Raw genomic sequence first — 22,816 nt, forward strand, 5'->3', positions numbered from 1 at the left:
GTCCTTGACACTACCGGTGCCTGTTACCATATTATGCATCTGCCGAGGAAAGCTCTTCCTTTCCTTCCGCTCTCAGCGAGGCAGACACTGGTGCAAGCACTTATAATAAGCAGATTGAATTATGGCAATGTGTTATGTGCTTCTGCCAATGAGACGTTCTTAGCCAATAAACAAGCTGTCCAAAACAAGGCTATCCGTTTCATCTGCATCCTACCATCTGGCTCCTCGCCCACACCTTTAGGAAGATCTTTACACTGGCTGCCTGTCAAGAAAATAACTATTTTTAATATTTGTTATCTTACCCACAAGGCATTGCTGGGCAATTGCCCCAGCTACCAAATTTCAAAGCTAAAACTTTAGTGTCCAGCTAGGCACCGTAGATCAAGTGACAGAGCTTTGCTAGCTGACCTGCATATCAGAAAATCCTGAATGGGAGGCCCGTCTTTCTCCTATTTAGCCCCCCTGTACTGGAACACGTTACCTCGCCACATGCACACATGCTCTGACCACCTGAAATTCAGGAAACTCCTCAAGACAGAATTGTTTTGATTGGTGCTTCCTTTGCCTGCAATCTTTCTGTGTGCCGAGATACCCCTCCCGGGGTGAATTGTGCCCTATGTAAGTTAAATTAACATAACATAGCATATGATGTATGATTTCATGCCTTCAGTTCCTGAGTGAATATACCCCAACCCATCAAGCATTGTCCCACCACTAGTTAGATCCACTGAGATGATTGTATGCTTCTGTCATCTGATGTCTTGTTCGGGGAAGCTGCAGTTAATGTCAGGCCTGAATCGTCACTACTTTTAAATGATAAATCTGCATAAGGGAGCAATAAAGACGGGTGAGGTAAAAGGAGAGCACAAGCTCATCAACAAGTAGTGATATGTGTGAAAAGGTGTCTCTTTTTGCAGGGTCAGCCCCATTTGTTGTGGACTGATGCTGCTGGGTTTTTGACTCTGTGAACTGGAACAGTGCAAACGAGGCCCTGTGCATGTACTCTGACCACTAAAACATCAAAATTAGGTTACTCCTAAGTGGCCTATTTACATTTCCTATAATATCTTAGTATATGGTGTCCCAAAATACACCCATGACTTGGAAATTTTAAAGTCACCTATTATGCTACAGTAGTACTGTGCTATTCACTGATGTGATACGACAAAAAGGTTTTAGGCCTACCACTGTAGCCTAGCGGTTGCAGTTTTAAAACTGCAGCCCGGCCTATTAAAACGCCTAAGTAAGCCTTGTAGACCATAAGGCAGGGTACCTGGCATTCAATAGTATACATTTAAGTAATCATGTCCTCACAGTGACTAGCACCTAAAAGTGATTTTTATTGTAGGAAGGCAGGCTAGCCAATAGGGGATCACCAGGAAGCAATATTAAATATCAATCCTTATATCTCTGGATAGGGAACAGCTAAAAGATTGATTAATCAACCATATTTAATATTTACTAAAACCCCAACTTAATGGTAAAGCCAGATTTATTATAAATATTAAGGAAAAAGTTCCATGCAGAAAGTTGCCTTTTTCGTACCTGAAGCTCCGAGAGGTTAACATGAATTAGTCTCCAACTTTCACACCGGTAGTGAGTAGCCCTAATAAGGTGTTAAAGTTAAAAGATTTATATAGTGTGGCTTATCATCCGTGAGGGTATCCAAGCACTGTCCATGGGCATGGGGAGATTATGTGATTTGCCCAGAATCACAGGATGTTGCGCTGACACCGAGACTCAAACCTAGATCCTTAGTCCGGAGTCGACAGCTCTGACTGCTGCACCACATCCTCTCCCAGTGTGAAAATTTTCCCAGACCAGAGAAAAAGGACTGATTTTGGGGAGGTGTTGTACCTGGCCCTTTTTGCAGGGTACCCCCCAGATCTTTGCCTTCTGCTGCTGAATCCGTTTTTGTTTGATTTAAGACTCATGCCCCTTACCGTTTCTAACCAGTTCTAAAGTGCTTGTGTTCTCTCCCTAAAACATGGTACAGTTGGCCAACACCTGATTGACACATTTGTTTTATTCATAAGTCCCTAGTATATAGTACTGCATATACCCAAGGCCTGTAACATATAACGTGCCACCCACTGAGGTAGCACTTTAAAATGTTTCTCAGGTCTACCACTGCAGCCTGTAATGCAGTTTTAAACTGTCATTTCAACCTTGCAAAGAAAACCTTTTGCCAGGCCTAAGCCTTCATTTTAATACTTAAAAGTTAACGTTAATGTTGGCTGTAATGGCTCTAAATGCATCATGCATTGTATTTAAAATGTAGGATATGGATATCTAAGTTTTACATGTCCTCGTAGTGAAAAACTCCTAAATTAGTTTTTCACTATTATAAGGCCTATCTCTCCCATTTAATAAGTAGAAACCTTTGACGAGGAGCAGGAAGAAAAGTTAGGTTTAGACTCAAATTAAGTGTAATTTAAAATCCTCGTTAATGGTATACTTGGATTTTAAGTTACAATTCTGACAATGCCACTTTTTGAAGGTTGGCATTTTCCAGTACTAACCATTTGTGTCCCACCTGCCAGTGTCCTGGGTCACATGACTTTGAGTGGCTCTGCTAATGGTCTTTATGTATTCCCCCCAGGCAGTGACACACAAGGGGACTATGTGTTGGCATGATGAGCCAACCTACCAGGATGGCTGGGGTAGTGAGCTGTTCTCTTCCCCATTTACATTCCAAAGGGCTTGCCTCCAGCACACAAAAAGGAACCTAATACTCGCTTTTTGTCACCAGACGTCTTGGAGCCTTTACAAGGGAAGAACTTTCCAGTATCAGATGCATGGGTAGTAAAGGGAAGCCCCCACCACTTCAAAGGCTGCACTAGGCATACATGTTGGACCCTTAGAACAACTCTTCAGTATACTGCAGGGCCTGCGGACGCTACAGAAGAAGGACTGACATATTTCCCAGAGGACTGCCCTGCTGTTTGGAAAATGCCTTGTTCCCCAGAGGGCTGCCCTGATACTAGTAGAGGACTGCCCTGCTGCTTGTGGCCTGAATTGTTTGCCAGAGGACTGCTCTGCTGCTTGAAACCTGCTCTTCTCTGTGAGAAGGACGCCTGGACCTGCTCCCTTCATCCCAGGCTAACCAAATTGTTTCCAAGGGTCAGTTGGCTGACCTCTTGTACTGACCTACAGGGACACAACATGATCCAGAGGCCGCTCTGCAGCTGCCCAGCTGACCTGCTGCAACTGGACCTGCCTGCATCTGCCTGAGCCCTGCTGGCCTCTTCTAGAGTGAGTCCTGCATCCCAAGAGGTACCTGAACCCATGACTTGCATCAGAGTGCACTCCTCTTCAAGAAAAAGAGAAATCCTCACATGTCCCAGGGCCCGTAAATGAAATGTTATTAGTGCATCTGCATCACTGATTGTGCCACCACTTAAATAGCACTCTAAACATGTCTCAGGCCTACCACAGCAGCCTGTCTGTGTGCAGTTTTAAACCTCCATTTCGACCTGGCAAAATAAAACTTTTGCCTGGCCCAAGCCATTCTTTTGATTATATATGACACCTATAAGTTAGGGCATGGACAGCCCAAAGGAGAGGGTGCAATCTATTCAAAAGTTGGAAATGTACTTTTATGTACTTTTAATTGTTAATGTTCTGTTTGAAAAATTCCAACCCGGGGTTATAAACTATTCTCTTTCAGAGGTGCCTAGTCCATTCACATGAGAGCAGTTGAATTTAATGTGAAGTTTCATCAAAAATATATATGTGATTATTTTCAGGCTCTCGTTTTTTACTGTAAATAATGTGAACTGATCATTTGTAATTGTAGGACTTTTGCTTTTCCCGTAGACCGTTTTCCTGACATAGAGTTGCCAATTTAGATGCTTTGGGTACTTTCCCACTGCTAATCAGTGTCAAAGTACAAGGGTTTCCTGTGTAAAGTGTAGTGATAATTGTTTGGCCATGATTGGTATGCAAGCCTTACTAGTCAAGTCCCTAGTGATGTGCACTGTGTGCGCAGGGGCTAGTAATGCAAAGGCACGCAGAGAAGGGAACTCAGGCCTTCAGTGTAGGGCCTGCGCGCAGTGTGCTAAGTTAGCAAGTTGTCCTGACAAGTACAACCACTTGCCCGGCCTGACTTTCCTTTTTACATACACATTGGGCACCCCTGTGGTAGGTCCCAGGTAACCCCTGGGCAGTGTGCGGTGAAAATAAAAGGCAGAACATGTACTGAGTTGTGTGCTATGTTCTGACAGTGAAAAACACTCCATTTCGTTTTTCACTGCTGAAAGGCCATTCTGCCCATAGGACAGAATGGGGAGGCTGGGTGTTGTGTTTTGTTAGCCTAGTTTCCTGTCAGTTTATAATGGAGAGGTGAGGTTTAGTATGTATGAACTCACCGTGTCATAACTCATCTTTCTGTGAAGGTGGTTTTGTTACTGTGTGTCCAGAAACCACTCTTTTACATAGTGGCTGAGTTTTGTGCTTTAAGCATTTCTGTGTGTCTCTGCTGAATGTGGATTGACTGTATGGATATGTGAGGTGCGAGGAGCTGGGAGAGATCTTGACCCAGGTAGGGGGTTGAGATGGCACCAGGCTGCCCTGCATCTGGAGAGTAGGGGGAGGAGAAGGTGAAGAGGCCCGGGCTGGTGCTATAAACCAATTGACCCATCTCCTGCTGAGTGATTAAGGATCCAGACCCCCAGTATCAAAGGGAGAGAGGTGACACTCGGGGGGAGACACCCAGAACTGATTTAGGGGGGGGTCAGGGACCCCTGAGCACATATGAACTCCAAAGACATGAAGGAGTATAACTAAGAGAACTGAAATCCCTAGAATTTGGTGTCGTTTTGAATGGCAAGATGGACAGGTTGAGTGTTGCAGAGGCTCTGACCTGTTCCATGGTCAAGAAGAACCTCTGCCAAGGAAGAAGTTGCTGAAGAGACTGCTGGATAGGACTTACCCTTGCTTTGTGATCTGGGGCTGGCCTGCAGTTTGTAGCCTTTTCCAGGGAAGAGACTGAAGGGATATTACAGTGGGTGGTGTCACCCCCTTCTTGAACAGGACTGTGCTTTGTGCTGTGTGCTGATCCCCAAGGGCCCGAGGGAGCTGGCTTCCTGTTTTGAAATACAGGATCATAAAAGTTTCTGGAGAAGTCCCAAGCAACGCGGTGTGTGCATGCTTTTTCAGCTTGAGACCTTCACAAGTTGTGCCTTGTGATCGTGGGCACGCAGGAGTAAGCTACATCTTGGATGCGCTGGTTGCGTGTCGGGGTGCAGGCCAAGGTGTTGGTGAGGAGCACCTGGTCATGGTGCGCACGCGGAGACGAAGTGAGTCTCAGACGTACAGAGTGCGTGTCGTGGTGCAGCCAGGGCATTAATGAAGAGCGCCTGGACATCCTGTGCGCCAGTAGAAGAGGTGAGACTCAGACACGTAGAGTGCGTGTCGTGGTGCAGACAGGCGATGAAGAGTTGGTGAAGAGCGCCTGGACATCGTGTGCACCGAGAGAAGAGGCGAGTCTCGGACGGGCGGCGTGCGTGTCGAAGTGCAACCTGAGGCGCTGGTGAGGAGTGCTTGGGTAGGGTGTGCACTGAATTTGAGGTAAAGTCTCCACAGTGCTGAGGGTGGATCTCGGTGTGGACTGAGACCGCTGGAAGGAGGGCCAAGTCATGAGCCCTCGGAGTAAACCAGCAGCAGCCTGGACCAGCAGCCCCGGAAGGGCTGAGCCACCTGCCCGAGTCCGCCACACCCCGTGACGGAGTTCTGGATCAAGGCCCAAGTCGCTTACTGCAGAGAGGAGAGTGGGGTTGCGCCCCCCCAGGTAAGGTGGATCAACACATGGTGAGGGGTGCGAGCTCGGAGGGACACTCTCTCGGCCTCCTGCTTCTGTCAGCTGCGTGAGCCGTTGCTTCGGCTCAGATCCCGGCCCGTGCTGACCCAAGGAGGGGCAGTACTGGGGCCGGAGTGGGAAGCAGCACTTTTGTGTCATCATTTGATCCATAGAGGGGGCACTGTTAACGGATCACCTAAAACCGTCGTATTACACTTTGCATTATTGCTGCTAACGAACTATCAAACTGTCGTATGATGCCTGACCTCATTTGTGCCTGATAAACTACATGCTTGGTACACTACGCACTGCGTTATTTTTCCCTTACAGATTACCTGATTGTAACGTGGCGCATTGTATTATTTCTTCAGTGCACAGTATCTGCTTATAACGTGGCGCAGTGCATTATTTCTTCATTGCACTGTACAGGGTTGTAGCGTTACGCATTGCTTTGTTTCTCCCTGGCACAGGGCATGCTGGTGGTGATACGCATTGCATTATTCCTTCAATTGCAAAGTATATGACTGTGGCACTACGTATGGCATTGTTTATGTGTTGCACAGTATAAGAGAATATCGTTACGCATTGCAGTATTTGTTTCCTCTTGCAACGTGTGAGATTCTAGCAATACAACCTTTTGAATATGGTTAGGAGTGAGATTAACTTTTGGTTAGAAGTGGTGGTTGGGATTAGAACCTACCAACCCCCCGGAAAGAATCCTACCCATTCTTATATGTTGGTTTTGTATTGTGTGGTCATATCGTATAATTTCTTATATAAAGATTATTCTCACTTTATCAAAACTTGTGTGGCGTCTATTTGTGGTGAGATCATTGGGTTACTGTGAGCATGGTCGCACATACTGTACACTTGTGCCTTGGAGATAAGCCTGGCTGCTCGTGCCAAGCTACTAAGGGGGTGAGCAGGGCTATCTCAGACGGTGTCCTTACTTAGCCTAACATTGAAGCGAGGGGTCAGGGACTCCCGCGTCCAGCATTTGGTGGTGGCGGTAAGCTATAAGGACCCCCACTTCCAACAGTATTGTTTTGTAATATTTTTGTCGCTTTACTTGTTTTTGTTTAAATTGTATTCATATGCACTGTTTTGTTGAGATTTATGTTGGTGGGAGGGAAGAATGCTTGTAAATATATTTTGTACTTGATCTTTTGTGTGTGACAATAACCAAAATATTTTGTATGATGTTTGTATATACAACTAAAAAATAAATGATGACTCTCTCTTATTGATGAAAGCGGCCACAAATGAATTGAAATTGAAAAGGATTGGTCAGTTTTGCCAATGTTTGTTTGGTAATCTTTTCAGTGGCTCTGCCTTACTGACTTTAGGAGCCCAACCCCTCTGTTCAGTGTAACTTTAACATCTACGTCTAGGCATACCCGTCCCACTCGTGGTGACAAATGCAAGGACCAATTTCATAACCGGCATATCAAGCATGGCAAACTTGATAAAACAGAACTGCCTAGAACTCAACCCCAACGAAACTGAAGTCTTGATTTTCGGGAACAAGAGCTTGCTGTGGGACTCCTCCCAGTGGCCAACTGAACTGGGACAAATGCCCACCTATACACACCAGAAACCACAGACTCATCTTGGACGACAAACTCACGACGACCAAACAGGTGAACGCTGCAACCTCTTCCTACTTCCTCATCCTACGTATGCTTCACGCAAACACCAGACTCACAGTCACTCAGGCCCTCATTAGCAGCAGACTGGACTATGGCAACACGCACTATGCCAGTATCTCAAACCAAGTCATAACAAGACTCTAGACTGTCCAGAACGTTGTTGCCAGGCTCATCCTCGACATTCCGCATATCGCACACTCCACGCCCCACCTCAGAGAGCTACACTGACTATCCATCCAGAAGCACTACCAATTCAAACTGCTCATCCATGCCTACAAAGCCTTCCACAATGCCGTACCTGCCTACCTCAAACACCAGTTAACTTTTACCACCCAACTAGGCAACTGTGCTTAGCTACACTCTGCCTCGCTCAAATACCACGCATCCGCAGAAGCAAAACAGGAGGATGCTTTTTTTCCTACATCGTTGCCAAAACCTGGAACAACCTTCCCCATCACACCAGGGCCTCCCCATTTCTACCCGAATTCCACAAGAAACTGAGGACCTGGCTGTTATGGAGCTGCGGTCAGCTTACACATCTGCTCTAGTGCCTGGATATCCCCTCAGGTAACAAGTGCACTATAGAAATCTTCATAACATAAGAAAGCATAGCATAGCATAACATAACATAACATAACATAACAAGATTCACCTCAATGGTTCTGCACTGCAGCCTGGTAATCCGAAGAGATATGTTTCATTTCAAAAGTAAAAGACAACTCATGGCCTTTTGAAAACACAAAGCAAAACACCTGTTGCTATGCAGGTGTAGGAGAAGCCCTTCCACATACATAGTTACGGTAAAAAGTAGTCCCCTGCTTGAGTTTCTGGTGTCTAAGGCAGAGATTCTCCCACCAGTGAGTGGGAATTACAGCCCCTCATTCCTAAAAGCATTCAAGACCTTAACGTACCTGCTCCAGCATGGTTGTTTCAAATGTCTAACCCTTCACCCCCTTTCACAGACCCAGAGAGGTACTCATATCTAGGGAAACCCAGCGGGTGTCTTCTCTACAGTAGCCCATGGCATTTCAACTGTCTGCCTCTAACCCCTTCATCCACCTCCCAGATGCACATTAGTCCGTATCCAATGACCCGTCGCATAGACAGGCTAAGGGTACCCGAAAAGCGCCACTGCTTCCAATCGCTGTAGAGACTGCAAGTGGCTCCATAATCCCACATCGCTTCAAGCCGATTTGGTACTATGAGGTCACTATGAGAAACTGGTTACAGGGCTCTGTGTTCTAAAAATCACAAAACTGTTCCTCTCTTTCTCTGGAATTACTCCTCCGACAAAAGTGGCAATATCGACTTCAACTAGTTACTTTAAGATCCTCCAAGATTGCCAATGGACTCCAGACAGACTTTACAAGGCCAAACTAACGACTACATCCTATTTCTGGTGGTGTCCATAATCGAATTGCAAAATATCCTACAAGTCCAATGGTCATGCCCTCCAATCCTACCTTACTGGACATAGGTATGGGGGGTTGACAAGGAACCTTGCTGTATCTATTTCACCCAATCAGCAGCCCTTGCCATTCAGCATGTGCCCAGTGCATTACTTCCCTAAAAAGGCGTGAGAAGAGATAAATGGATACTGCCCTTGCATTAGCAAAGATTTGTCTCCTCTTGAAACTTACAGGTGTCACCCTTGAGTGCTGGATGGAAAATATGGCAATGACTGTGGCACATGAACACCTGATATGCAGACTGAATGGCCAGACACAGTGCTTTAAGGACATTCGGGGAGACTTTCTACGCTTTCACTACTGGGGGCGGGCACTGGCTTGACTGACCTGCTCCTGGGTGGATTCTTACTGTGCTATCTTGGAAGATTTATAGACATGCTTTGCGTCTCATAGAAGTGACAGTCTCCAAATTGTAGCTAGAATTATCCTTCATTTTCTGTAAAACACTTGATCACCGAGGTGTCCAGGAAGGTATTGCTCTAAATTGTGTTTTACTTTCTCTTGCTGATTGATATTTTGTGATATATAATGTTTAGCACTTTATTTACTTTGATATCCTGGTCTGTGTCCACTAGTATACTCATATGAGTGTTGTTTTTGACACCATCAGAAATCAGAATGTCAGCAGAAGGTGAGCACATTACAAAAATGTCTTGACTGCCCTGCTTTACATGTGTCTCTATACCTGTATATCTATGTATGTGAATGTTTTTGCGTGTGAAGACATGAGTGCGAGCATTAGTAATGTGACCACTCTCCATCCAGGAAAATATTGCCCCTGGCACAATAGTGATGAGTCATGGTAATAGCCATTTGTGGCATGGTGACCATTTCATAACTTTGGTAAAAGCTTGACACTCGCATACTGGTGCCATATTTGGCAACTTGTTGGCCCTAATGGTATGATGCCCACTGTCCATCAATGGTAACATGCTGACCCTCACATAGTGGTGCTATTTCTTCATGTTATATGGACATCCATGGCACAATGTCTACCTATGGCAAAATGCTTGTCCTGGCACAGTGGTGATGATTATTGCTAGCTATGGGCATTTATGTCAGGGTACCCACCCATAATAAAAAAAAATAGCCTTCAGATAATAGCGGTGTAGGTAGGTGGAATCTGACTACATGGTTGCCCCCACTTTTTTCCTGGTGTTTTGATGGTTTTTGACTTAGTTTGGCTGGGAACCTGCCATTCAGGTCTCCAGCCTAGCTGCTTCCTCTCTAAATTGATTCCCTGCAACTTAGGCACACCACAGATTGGATTCTGGGGTGCCCTTATAAGTCCCTAGTATATGGTATACTATGTACCCAGGGCATAGGTACACCAGAAGCCTACCAGGGGCTGCAGCATGTATTATCCTACCCCTGGGAAGCCCTCCAAAATGACACCACCGGTCTGCTACTGCAGCCTGGGTAAGGTGGTGCATGCACCCCTTACTGAGATATAGGCTCACTATATCTCACCCTATCACTGCACATATAAACCTATCAGTCACCCCTATGGCAGTCCTTATCAATCCTGAAGGCAGGGATCTTGGTTTTGTGTGAGAGGGTGCCCATGCATGAGCAGAGCCCCTCTGCAGCCTTCGGAATCTCTTCTCCGGGGTTGTCTGTGATGCAGCCTGACCATATACTCTTAAGTGCATTATAACTGAACGGTAAATGCTAACTTTGGGATGGCTGCACGGAAACATGTTGTGTTTGGTGTCAGATGTTCCACACCTCTAAATGAGCTATTTTCCAGCTAGTAGGGGAATTACTGAATCCACTGCATTTGCCTTTACCAAGCTTCACTAAATTGGATTCCAACGGAAGTCAATTGATTCTGCATTTTCCATTCACTTAGCAAAGAACAATTCCCCAGGCAAGGAGTAGGTTACGGTGCACCACATGAGCGAGTTGAAACAAGTTAGTCGTACTTTGCAGGCCAGAAATAGTGACTCCGAGGGTGTTTAGCTCTGGTATGCCAAACAGTGCTGTAGAGGTAGGTAGCATCTTGACCATCGAGTGGCAGAACACACGTGACATGTTCCAATATGCTTTGGTAGTCTCGCACATCATAGTTCTTAACACGAAGGTACATATTCTGGCACAGAGCCCTTTGCCAACTCGTTTGTATTGAGAAGTGTTTGTTTTGCAGAATGCCCTGACATGTTCAGCTGTGTCTGGGGTGTGACGCCTGCTTCAACACGTTTTTTATTTTTTTATTTTACAATTCTACATTTTAATATTGAATTGACGCCTCTATTTCTTGGTCAGACCTTGCGAGTTTCTATAAAAACCTACAGTAACATTCTTTCAAGTGGTATAAAGTGTATTCGCACTGTAAGTCACACATCTAGATGTCAGACAAGGGCAATGTCCTCTTTCAAAATTAAATTGACTATTTGGGAACGATTTGATGAAATCTCAAAATAACTTAATTTTATTAGTACACTTTAAACAGCAAATCAGTGTAAAGGAGTGGTTAACAGTGCAGAACCACAAAAGAGAATCTGTAAATCAAATTTGTAATAATTGAAGGCTTATAACTGGATTGGTCTTCAATGGGCATAGCCACGCCACAATTCCAGGATTTATTTTCTACATGAGATACATTAGTCATACCAGATAATTAAACATGGAAGAATTTATATAGTCAATGCTTATCCTGAAAGTGTTGCATACTCCAGCCCACGCTAGACAACATTGCCGCCAAGAAATCCATTCCTGGTATTTTCGCCTTCACTGTGGCTATTGCTTGCTATACAGGCTGAGCCACATGGTCCCTGTTCAAAGGGATGGGTGTTTTTATTTCAGAATTATTTTCCACGTTGTCATAAATGATGCACTATGAAGATAGCTGCCCGGGAGCTGGACGCATACACAGTGGCATTCTGTAGATATATGGGTGTAGGAGAAAAAGGATATATTTTCCGACCTACCCCTAAAACTTAACAGGTTATTTGAGATGATATGTTTGTTTCCAGCTGCCGCTGCTGCAGGCCACACATTTCTATTTTGCTCAGTGGATTAAAACCCTAACATTGCAGCTGGTGAAGGGAAAGTGCTTTCATTTCTAGCCAGCAGTGAAGAGAGATTCCTAGCACCCTTCACTTTTATAGGGTTTGAAATACAAAACATATTTTGCCTGAGCTCAGCTGATGAGTATTCCAAATGGCAGACATATTGGTTTCGTTCTACTTTCGTAGGACTATACAATACCCAGAATGTTTTTGAAATGTCTTTCTAGACCCCTACCTTGCTAAGCAGAGGCAAGCACTACATGTGGGAATCTACTCCTCGAGCGACCCAAGACGAAGGCGCGGGGAAAGAAATGTATTTGAAGTCCGGCGAGCTGAACTAGGAGGGCCATGGAAGGAGATGGAAGGCTACACAGGTGAGAAAGGGCTGCACTGTTTCCTATTGTGGGTGCACAATACTCTGGGATGGGTTTGTGACAATAGGCATGCCTCTAGGAAATTAAGTGTGTCCCTTTGCTGAGATTGGTCAGGCGGGGGATTTTCATAGGACTGGGTACGTCTTCATCATCAATCCATGGCTGGATAACTCTTTAAAATACAGAGGTTGGTGAACAAACTGTAGTGGACAGGACACCTTTTCTGAGTGCACCAAGTGGCACATGAGCACAAAGAGGGCTCTGGGATAGGGAAAACTGTTATCAACCTGAAAATATTCCTGATGAGTAGACAATTTCTTATATAACTTAAAGGTGGGTTGTGGTATCCCTCTTGCAACTGATACCAGTCGAGTTTAGTCTTGAAGATGTGAACAGGGAACAGTGTTACCAGATCCTGTAAAAAAAAGTTGAAAAAAACTATTGGACCTCTTAGAGGCCTAGAACAATCCCCAATTCTACCTGAGAAAGATAAAACGTTCTGTGGGACCAATCAGAAAACTCTACCCAATCGTGTTTATGCATTAGTTGGCCTACAGAAGGTGCCTAGACAAAGATAAAGGGATGACAATGGGACTTATTTAGAGTTTGACGGACAAGGTACCCATCACAAACATGATCAATATCTCATCTGCCGTATTACAAGTCCATAGGCTATAATGCATCTGTAATATGATACTCAAAGTTGTGATGGAAGATCATCCACAAAGCTCTAAATTAGTTCAGATTTTCCTTATTGACAAAGCAAAATGTAAAAGTGGTGGTGAAACTTTAGATCTCCCGAATGTACTTTTTGTTTCTTTGGGATTCATTAATATTTCTGCAGGGTTCCAAGAGAACTTTTGAGAATGTCTTGACACTTTCCTAGAGGCTCCGATTTTGTATATTTCAAGACTTCTAAAGTGGAGAAGTCCGCACAAGAGGAATAGGAGCCTCCAATGTCAATGGTCTTTTTTCCCCACTGAGAATTTTTTTTTCCCCTGGAACTAAGTCCTTCTTCTACATCCCCAACAAGCCTCAAGGTCATTTGTTCTCCCTTACATCCTTCAAGGGGGGCCTCCGACCATTTCCATGGGAGGTAGGTGAAGAGGTTGGGGAGGATTTGAGAATTCTCACAAAAGTACATGTTTGTTGGTGTTCAGAAGCTTCCAACACAAACTATAACTGGTAATGCTCACTTCCTACTCTTTATATGGGATTTACTCCCGGGGATTTCTCAGTACTCATAGTGGAGAAATCCGAAGAAGTAAATGGATTTACATTCACCAGGACCTCCTTGTGGATGTTTAGTAGGCTTAAAAATATAAATTTGGGTGCTACCTTTCTGAATACAGCTCAATGACGTATTTTGCAACATTTTTGAAACTCACATAGGGATTTCCAAAGTTGTGGGTTTTGTTTCCTTTTTAACTATTAAACCCCATATCTGGTATTCTTCATTTTTGTGGCATTTCTCGTATTATATTGTTTTCCTTCATAATAATTGGTTATGGACCCTTTTTAGGTTTTGCCTGCACAAAGCTTGGGCTGTGCTTGTGAAATATGTTGTATTAAATATATCTTAAAATGGGCTTACATCCTGCCCCGTTCCTTTTCATTGGTTCCTGTGCTTGCCACTCACTTTTCCTCCACTTCTATTGGTTGTAGCATGCTGTTTTCTGTTGTTACTCATGTGCTTCTCTTATCAGTTTCCGGGCACCTAAGTACTATTTTCGTCTGCTTTTGTGAACTAATTTTGAAGATTTTACAAGCTTGTTCTGGTGGTGGTGTGTCTGTATTTTCCAGAAAGACGCCTTATAGGCGATTTCTTTTTACAGCGATTGTGGCCTAAAAATGTGGCAGTTTAAAGAGCAGCCATCAGAGGTGTGATTTGGGAGCTCCACATGAAGGAAATAAACAAAAATTGCAATGTCCTCTTCATTCGACTAGTTGGGAAACACAATGGAAGTTTCCAGCCATCTGCAGCGTGTTGGTCTCAAAAGACAAACAGAAGGGAAAAATAAAGCTTTGCACAAGGGGTGTATTTTGGAGGAAAAAAGAAACATACTTTTCAACCAGTCCTCAGGATATGGTGTTAGTATTTTATTTCTTCGTATAATCGACACTTGGATGTACCTTTTTATAAACTTCTTTAAATAATGTGAAACTTGCTTCATAAAAAAAGAGTGTGCTTTGAAACCATATACAGCGAATCAAAAAAGCAATATGTATTGTAATGCTTCAACTAAATATGCCTGCTGTAAAATATCCAATCTCGTTAGGCAGAAAAATGTATTACTCAGTGGGGTTCTTGAATACGAAGACATCACATTGTGGTTCACCTATGTAAAAGGTACCTTTTTGTGGTACTCAGCTGTAAAATTGTAGGAACCTGGCTCTGAGTATACTATACCAGAGTAAGGTATGGTGTGCAAAGAGTCCAGTTGATCCCCAAGGGTTGACAGAGGCTTAAATAGATAATATCAAAACGCTCTATTTCAGGTAGTGTGGTCGAGAAGTTAGGCTTATCAATGGGTAGAGTGAATGCACTTGTTGTACATACTCATACAAGGCAGAAACACGTACTCAATGACTAACTCCGTACCAATGTTTTGCAAAAAAATTACTTACGTTATTTTAATGGTAGGAACCAAGTCGAACTCAGTTAGACGTAAGTAGACATCTCCGAGAGGTAAAACTTTCAACAGGCAGTAGGAATATTTTATAGTCTTGGAAATACTTTTGTACTTGTCAATCAGAAACAGTAACACTGGGTACTTGAAACAGATAGACAGTTGTATGCAACAGATAGAATGCAATGCAATCTAAGGAAGGAAAACAGTGTTATGTAACAGCTGGTAAGTACACAGCTTACTTTTCCAGTCTTCGGGGGTTTAGACGACCCTGGAACAGGGTCACTTAAAGCTAGGTGCTGCACCACCAGCGGCACGGGGTGGCAGGGTGCAGACTTCGCTTAGACCAAGTTTAGTCAGTGGAGCCTGGGGCACCCAAAGGGGTGCGGGGTTCAGTATCTCCGCCTCGGTGGTCAATGCCAGCAATGGTGTTTGATCTCGCAGTCAGCAGAGAGCAATGGAGATTAATGGGATTCAGAAAACCACCAACAACGGTGCCGTTGCGGTCGTCATCAAAGTGTCACCATAGATCGAAACAAGGAAAAGTAGCGGTCATGGAGATGCGCATGGAATGGAGGAGTTACGCCGATTTTGGGCCATCTCGGAGTGGTCACGGTTGAGCCGGTGGGGCAGTAGGAGGCCGACAGGGCCACTGGAAGGAGGATACAAGCTCACGGGGATGTAAACAGCTTGGGTTATTGAGCCTAGAAGATCCCTCTGGGCCGTGTAGGCCATTCAGCTACAGGGCTTTATTCTGGCGGGGCAGAGTTGCGTTGACACAAGTGTCAGTCCTCTTCCACTGCGGTCTTGAGGTTCTTTTGCAGTAGTGAGTCACGTCGACACAGGTGTCGTTCTCAACTATTAAGGTTCTTGTACCAGCGGACACCGGGGACTAGAGCCTCTAGCCTAAAGGGAGGTTCTTGGAGGTGGGTTTGAATGCTGGAAGGTCTACCAGGTTTCTTGGAGGCCTTGCTGTGTTTCTGGAAGGACAGCAGGTCCAATTGTCGAACTGGCTACAGGTGGCAGGGTTCTTGCCAAGTTCGGTCTGCAGTGGTTCAGTTCCTGGTCAGGCAGTGGTCTTCTTCTGTTTTCTTCTTTGGTCCATCAAATCTGAGGAACAAGGTTCAGAGCAGCCATTAAATACTAAATGTAAGGGTGTTACTGAGGTTAGAGGGCAGTAGCCAACGCTATTGTCCCCTGGGGTGACTACACCTCTTGGGTGCCCCCACCCATCGGGGAGAGGGGCACATCCCTGTTCCTATTGGGTAAAATTCTCCAATTCAAAATGTAGAATTTCTAAGAGAGGGGTTCACTTCAACTCCTGGTAACACTAGGTGTGTGCCAGGCTAGGGTGGACACTCTTACTCTGCTTACTAATTTTCCCGCCTGTCCTGCAGCCAAAAGTCGGGTCTGGACAGGAGGGCGGGCATCTCCACTAATTGGAGCTGCCCAAATGAGCAAATCACAAGCTGAGAGCCATTAAGGCACACCGCCAAGTGTTGCTGTTCCTACCAGGGGGAGGTGTGAAGCACCTCCACCCAGAGCAGGCTTTGTTTCTGACCTCCATGAAAGCAAAGGCTATCACCCCAAGCGGTCATAAACCTGTGTGGTGGTGGCTGGCTGGTAGTGACCAGTCAGCCAATACACTACAAGTTGCTCGTTTTTCAGGGGGCATCTCTAAGATGCCCTTTGAGTGCATTTTATAATAAATTCAACACTGGCATCAGTGTGGGTTTATTATTCTGAGAAGTTTAGTAACAAAGTTCCCAGTTTTCATTAAAGCCATCATGGAGCTGTGGAGTTCATAATGACAAACTCTCAGTCCATGTGCTCAATATGGCGTCACTGCACTTACAATGATGGTGAATGGCATGGACATTGTAGGGGCATATTGCTCTGACAGCAATGCCCTCACCTGTGAGATGGTGCACCCTATGTTAGGGCTTTGAGGCCTGCCAGAGGGGTGACTTACCCATGCCATCGGCATTGTTGGTGGACATGGCACACAGGGACGTGTGCCGTGTCTACTCTTCAGTTTGGTCTGCACCAAAACAAGCAGCCTGCAATTACAGTGTGTAGGTGCTAAGGTGAGGTGTCTCTGAGGGTGGCTCAATACGTGCTGCAGAACTTAGAGACCCACTCTGGTCACAAGGCCCTTGGTACCAGGGGTACATTTTACAAGGGACTTACATGTGGACCAGAGGTGTGCCAATTGTGGAAACAAAAGTACAGTTTGAAAAAGAACACAGGTGCTGGGGCCTGGTTAGCAGGGCCCCAGTACACACTCATTAAAGTTAGCATCAGGTATCTGGCAAAAGTTTAAGGGGTAACCATGCAAAAAGGGGCACTTTGCTACAAAAATGTATTGCGATGTGACACTCGGGTGTGGTATTCTAGTATAAAATATACAACTTTAGTTAATCCGAGGTGGATTTCTCAAGGTAACCTTAAGACTGCAGTGAGTCCTTGCCCCGTGACTCACCTGTGGCACGAATTGCAGGAAGAAGTACTGGATGTTTCACTGGACATCAACTCGAGCAATGTGCACCTAGAGCAACATTTTTCATCAAAGTTTGCACTATACGTATATCGTAACACAACACATTAATAATGAATGCAACTCTGTGTTTACACCATCACTGGCTGGCTTTAACACTGCACTCCAACTGTAGAACTGTGCACTGACTGTGTCATTACATGCTGGCTGTACCACTGTAGAACGTTTGTAGCACTGCATTTTCAATGTAACACTGTACATAGGCTACCAATTTCTGCTGACTTTAACAAGACCAGCAATGTCTGCTGACATTAACAGTGGAAACTGACAGTAGTGGTGCTTACTGGTGGCACAACTACACACTGCATTTGTAATTCTATGTCAGGACTAGAGGCGAGGAGTATGCCTTCTCTCTTCACTTTTATTAAAGTCAGCCAAATTTTCAAACAACATTTTAAAACAACAAGACTACATTTCCCAAAAACCCTTGGGAAAATTGTAGTTAGAGAGAAAATGTCCAATTAGGAACAGATCCGGCTCCTCCAATCAGGGCACTCCATCGTTGACGTAGTCTGTCTTCACTGGCCCTTCACCCTCTTTCTTCGTTGTTGCGCAGCCGAGTTAAGTATTTTTTTTCTTCTCTGTGATATTTTAGCTTTGGTTATTGGAAAAGCTTTAATTAATTTCACTTAATGTATAGTATTTCGCACGCTGCTCGACGTTTGTTAATGCTTGGATTGCTTTGTTTCTTCATGACTGTTCTTTTGTTGGTATTTTACTTAACTGCGTGTTGAGGCAGCGGTGACGTGATTGTTTCGTTTTTTGCCCTATTAAAACTTCACCGTCGCCTTCAGTTGACTTAATTAGCTGGGTTTTTCTGTTTGTTTGGGTGTAGTGCCACATCCTTAAATACAAAGCCGTGGTAACATTTTCCGTCCCTACGCAGCTGTTTCTGGTGCGCTCACGGTCCTCGTGCCACCAGGGGACATGTGAGGCAGAGGGAAAATGCGCGCGTTGAAATCCTGAGGGGTTTGAACGGCGCGCCGTAGTTTCCATGTGATCACCAGCCTGAGGAGGACGCCTCTGTGAGGTTGTTTCGGATCGAGCTGTGTGAATATAATTATTGGCCGATCCGCGTATTGCACGCTCAGCTGCCTTCAGGCACATTCAGATGGCAGAATCTATATTGATCTTCATTCACTATGCCCCCTGTGGGTCTGTATTCAGGCTTCTTAAGCCTGTTGGGCACTTATCCAGGCCGGCAACTTCTTGTACCTTTTTGCACCAGACTCTTCGTGCCCAGGCCTTGACCCTAATACGTTAGCGAGTTTCCTCTCGCGCATGAGTGCAGGCTGATGCTCCAGCGCGGAGTGCAAAATCCCTCCCTACCGTCACGGACCAAAAGATCTCACATACACACACTATCCATACATTCGCTGGTGGGGTCCATAACACCAACATTCACTCACCATCAGTCCGTGCGAGAGGCGATTATCCTTCCAAGCGCTGGAAATGAGGGGGAAAGATACCACTTTTACTCTAATGAGCAACAAATCTACACAACCTTCTTATACTCATTAGGCCCTAGATTTCACCTTTGGTATTCCCCTAGTAAATGGGACGGATCAGTTAGTTGTAGGTTTAAGTGAATTTCTAAAAGTCGAATTAACCTTTTCATTAACACATTTTAATGAATAAACAACCCAACTCATTTCTGTAGATGTTCAAATCCAAACTTATATTAATATTGCAAATCAAATCATTTATTTGATCAAGTTGCCATTTATATTTACCTATTCTGGCTAAAGTTGTCCTCTATGTCAAATCTGGCAGTCTCGCAAATCTATGCCCATCAATGTTAGTAGGTTCAGTTCATCAGGAGTTTGGGCATTAATTCAGTCCGTCAAAGATTCAGGCTAACAGCTGTCCTGCAGTGTCACCGTCCTCTCCGTCAGCATATCATCAGGAAACCGAAGGAGCGACTCCCAACCACTCTATTCTCTGTGTTTTTATAATAATTTCAATAACAAAATGTAACAAAAATGAGTTTTAAACTGTTCTGATTGGCTGGTCAGGGGTCGTACTACAAAGTTCTCATAAGGTTTAGTCCATGGTGTCATCATACTTGCTGGTTCAGTTTTTTTAAGAAAGTCTTTTGTCTGTAGTGTTGGCACTATTCCCAGTGTGACCTTGATAAGTACAGCTTGCCTGGGGTCAGGACGAGGCCATTGTTGCTCATCTTAGCACAGGCGCACTTCACCCAAGCCTTGTTCGGCGTTGGCAGTCGGGTTAGGCACCAAAGGCAGCCATCGTTCGATAGGCCAAAATGGTCAACTTAAGCAAAGAAACACAAAAACGTAATTAATACATAAAAATGACTATGCAAATGTTATTCCCTCGCTAATACCCATCTGCGTGTGTATTTATCTAGCCAAAAGCAACACTCAATGCGGTTTATACTTACTAAATAAAGCATGAATCACAATTACATCACAAAAGCAACATATATCATGCTTTATTCTAATTGTTTATCATTAGTATGCGTACGAAATTTAATTCATGTATTAATTAAGCCATGCAGATGCAGATCCCACGTGTAATTCATATATTAGTAAGGTTGGTAAATATTTTCCACATCACTCCAATACGTTAGTTCGATTCTAATTAATTAATTAATCTAGTTAATAAAATATCATGCAAAATGGGGTGGGTATACAAATTTTTGCATAACCCGCTCCAGCAATCCCCCCTTTGGTGATTTTATCACCACACCACCCAAAATTTTGTTCTGTCTTACGGAATCCTTAAAATGTTTTCTTGCTCTTAATCATAATTCAGTTTCACCTACGTCTTCTCTTTTTACTGATTCATACATACTCTCCTTCCACTCCTCCAATTCTATTTCCTCAATTTCTCTTTCTTGTTTCTTATCTTTTCTTTTTGAATTTTCACTTTTTATTCTTTTCTTATTTTTCTTGTTTCTACAGCACATACAACATAATCTTATCACTAAAATTATGCAGATTACACATGTTAATGGAAACAATATTTTACCTATAAGAGTACTACCTATTTTTACTAAGAAATTCTTAATAGCAGCTATTTTCTTTCCAATTCTTTCCCAAACACCTTCAACCTCCAGTGGTGCAAGTTCATCATGCAATTCAGTAATATTCTTAATATAAGTTTTCAGATCTTTGCTTTCGTCAGGAATATAAGTACAACAATGTTGATCTTTCAGCATTCCACAGACTCCACCCTCTTTTGCCAATAAAATTTCAAGGGCAAGTCGATTTTGCATCACCATAGCACGCATGGCAACCATTTCAGTGTTAACCAATACAAATCCTCCAGCGGTGCTTGTTGACAAGCGATCCACTACTGTTGACAATTTTCTAATTTTGTTTGCATTCAGAGTTATTCCCACTGCTGGTATCAATCAATGCCTGGAAAATGTCCCCTACAATTTCTGCCCAAGATTCTCTCTTGGTTCTAGCTAAATGTTTACTTAAGCTATGTACACCATCTTCTCCTCTATCCATATGAAAGATTTTTGGAAAGACCAGGCCTACGTAACATGTGCCATACCAATGGTCTGGCAAACGATAATATGCCCTGTTCCCGCAAATAAAATATAATCCAGGAAAAACTGGATCTCTTCCACCTTTGAATCCCCATCCACCCATGATTCGATATGTATCATGGCACTCACTGTTACCTAGACAATAATTATCATACACAGTTTGATTCCTTTGAATGCAAAATTTCCCTTTCTGAGGCCAATCTAAAGCTATAGTTGGACTAGCTTCTCCTTTCAAATGTTTTTCTTTCTCTATATCCCAGATTGTTTTCTCCACTTTCCCTTCTGCTGCTTTTCTATGCATTTTCAATCTTCTTTCCTCAACCATGTCTAGGAATGTCTTTTCCTCCTTCTTCAAACTGCATGTTAGATTGTTTCTAAAAATATACTTTAATGTTAGTTCCTTAGTTTCTAAAAAGAATTCACCTAATACCTTAGCAGGTTTTACTTTGTTCAATTTATTATGAGAAGGCACTTGCGCAAAAATGTTATCTACATCTGAAAAATAATATTCTAATTCCCCTGTCTCATAAAACAAACTAGCTATTACACTACATGTTATTCCATACGTTGCCGGAAGGTGATGATATGTCTCTCCCTCAGAAACAGATGCAGGTAACTGCATACATACGTAGCAGTCCCGTACGTCCATTGTCTTTACATATTCATACAATAATTTTGAAAACACATTATTAGAAAAATCTGTTGTTGACCTGTCTTTATGTAAATAATTATTATCTATTCTAGTTGGAACTACCTTTGGAGTTTTCCCTATACTAGTTTTATTCTCACTATGTCCTTCTAATGTATCTATAGTGGCCTTAAAAGAAATGACAAGAGCAAGGATGCTCCATAAAAGCATTAATAATCCTGTACAACAACAGCACATTTTACACCATCTTTTCATGAATGTACATCTACCTTTACTACTTTCTATGTTAGCCATCTCTGTTAAAATGGACCGTGTCTTTTGACTTAGCCTCTTTTACTTCACAACTAGTTTTTCTAACCTAAGGTTCTAACACCTATTTGGTTCTACCAGTCTCTCTCTTTTGATTCAATATCTTGTTTTCTTCATCAATAGTTTCTTAATTTATTCAGTTTGGCATCTCATCGTTCTTTACTCTCCTCTCGTCATCCAAATATGGATTTTCCTGAACTTCCGTTTCTTCTTCTCCAATGTCGGACAAGAGAACTCTCAGGATTTCCGATTCTATTTCATCCTCAACCACTTTCAGTACAGCCTCCTCTGGATTTCCTTGACTATCTGCCTCTTCTCCCTTTTCAGGCAGAGCCACGTACGTCCATTCTGGTGACTTATACTTCTGGTTAGGTTTCCTTGTTCTTTTACTCTCTTTGTCTTCAGTTAATTCGTCTTCTTTTGATTTTTCTTGACTTGTCACTTCATTCACCTGTTCAGCTCTCAGTGAATTCACTCGTGTTAGTCGATATCTCAGTTTCCTTATTTTATTGGGCCAAACATCATCTCTTGCAACTCTTTTTACTTTACTTCCTTTGTCATTCTTTTCATTCCTCCAAGCTCTCTTTCTTAGAGCTCGACCTTCAGGTATTTCATTTTCACTCTCTTCAGACCCTGTCTCAACTTGCTTTGTCTTTTCAGCGACTTCTTCTTCCACCACTTGTTTTGTTTTCCCTACTTCTGTCCCTCCTCGGATCTCCGACACGCAATCTTCCTGCTGGCTACTTGTCCCTTCACCTAACTGGATGTTGCAGTTCCCTACACCTCCTCGGGGGTCTTCCGCAGAAACCTGTCCCTCTCTCTCTGTACCTGTCCCTTGTTCACTT

Source organism: Triturus cristatus, chromosome 1_2, assembly GCF_964204655.1.
Source record: "Triturus cristatus chromosome 1_2, aTriCri1.1, whole genome shotgun sequence".
Lineage (NCBI taxonomy): Eukaryota > Metazoa > Chordata > Amphibia > Caudata > Salamandridae > Triturus > Triturus cristatus.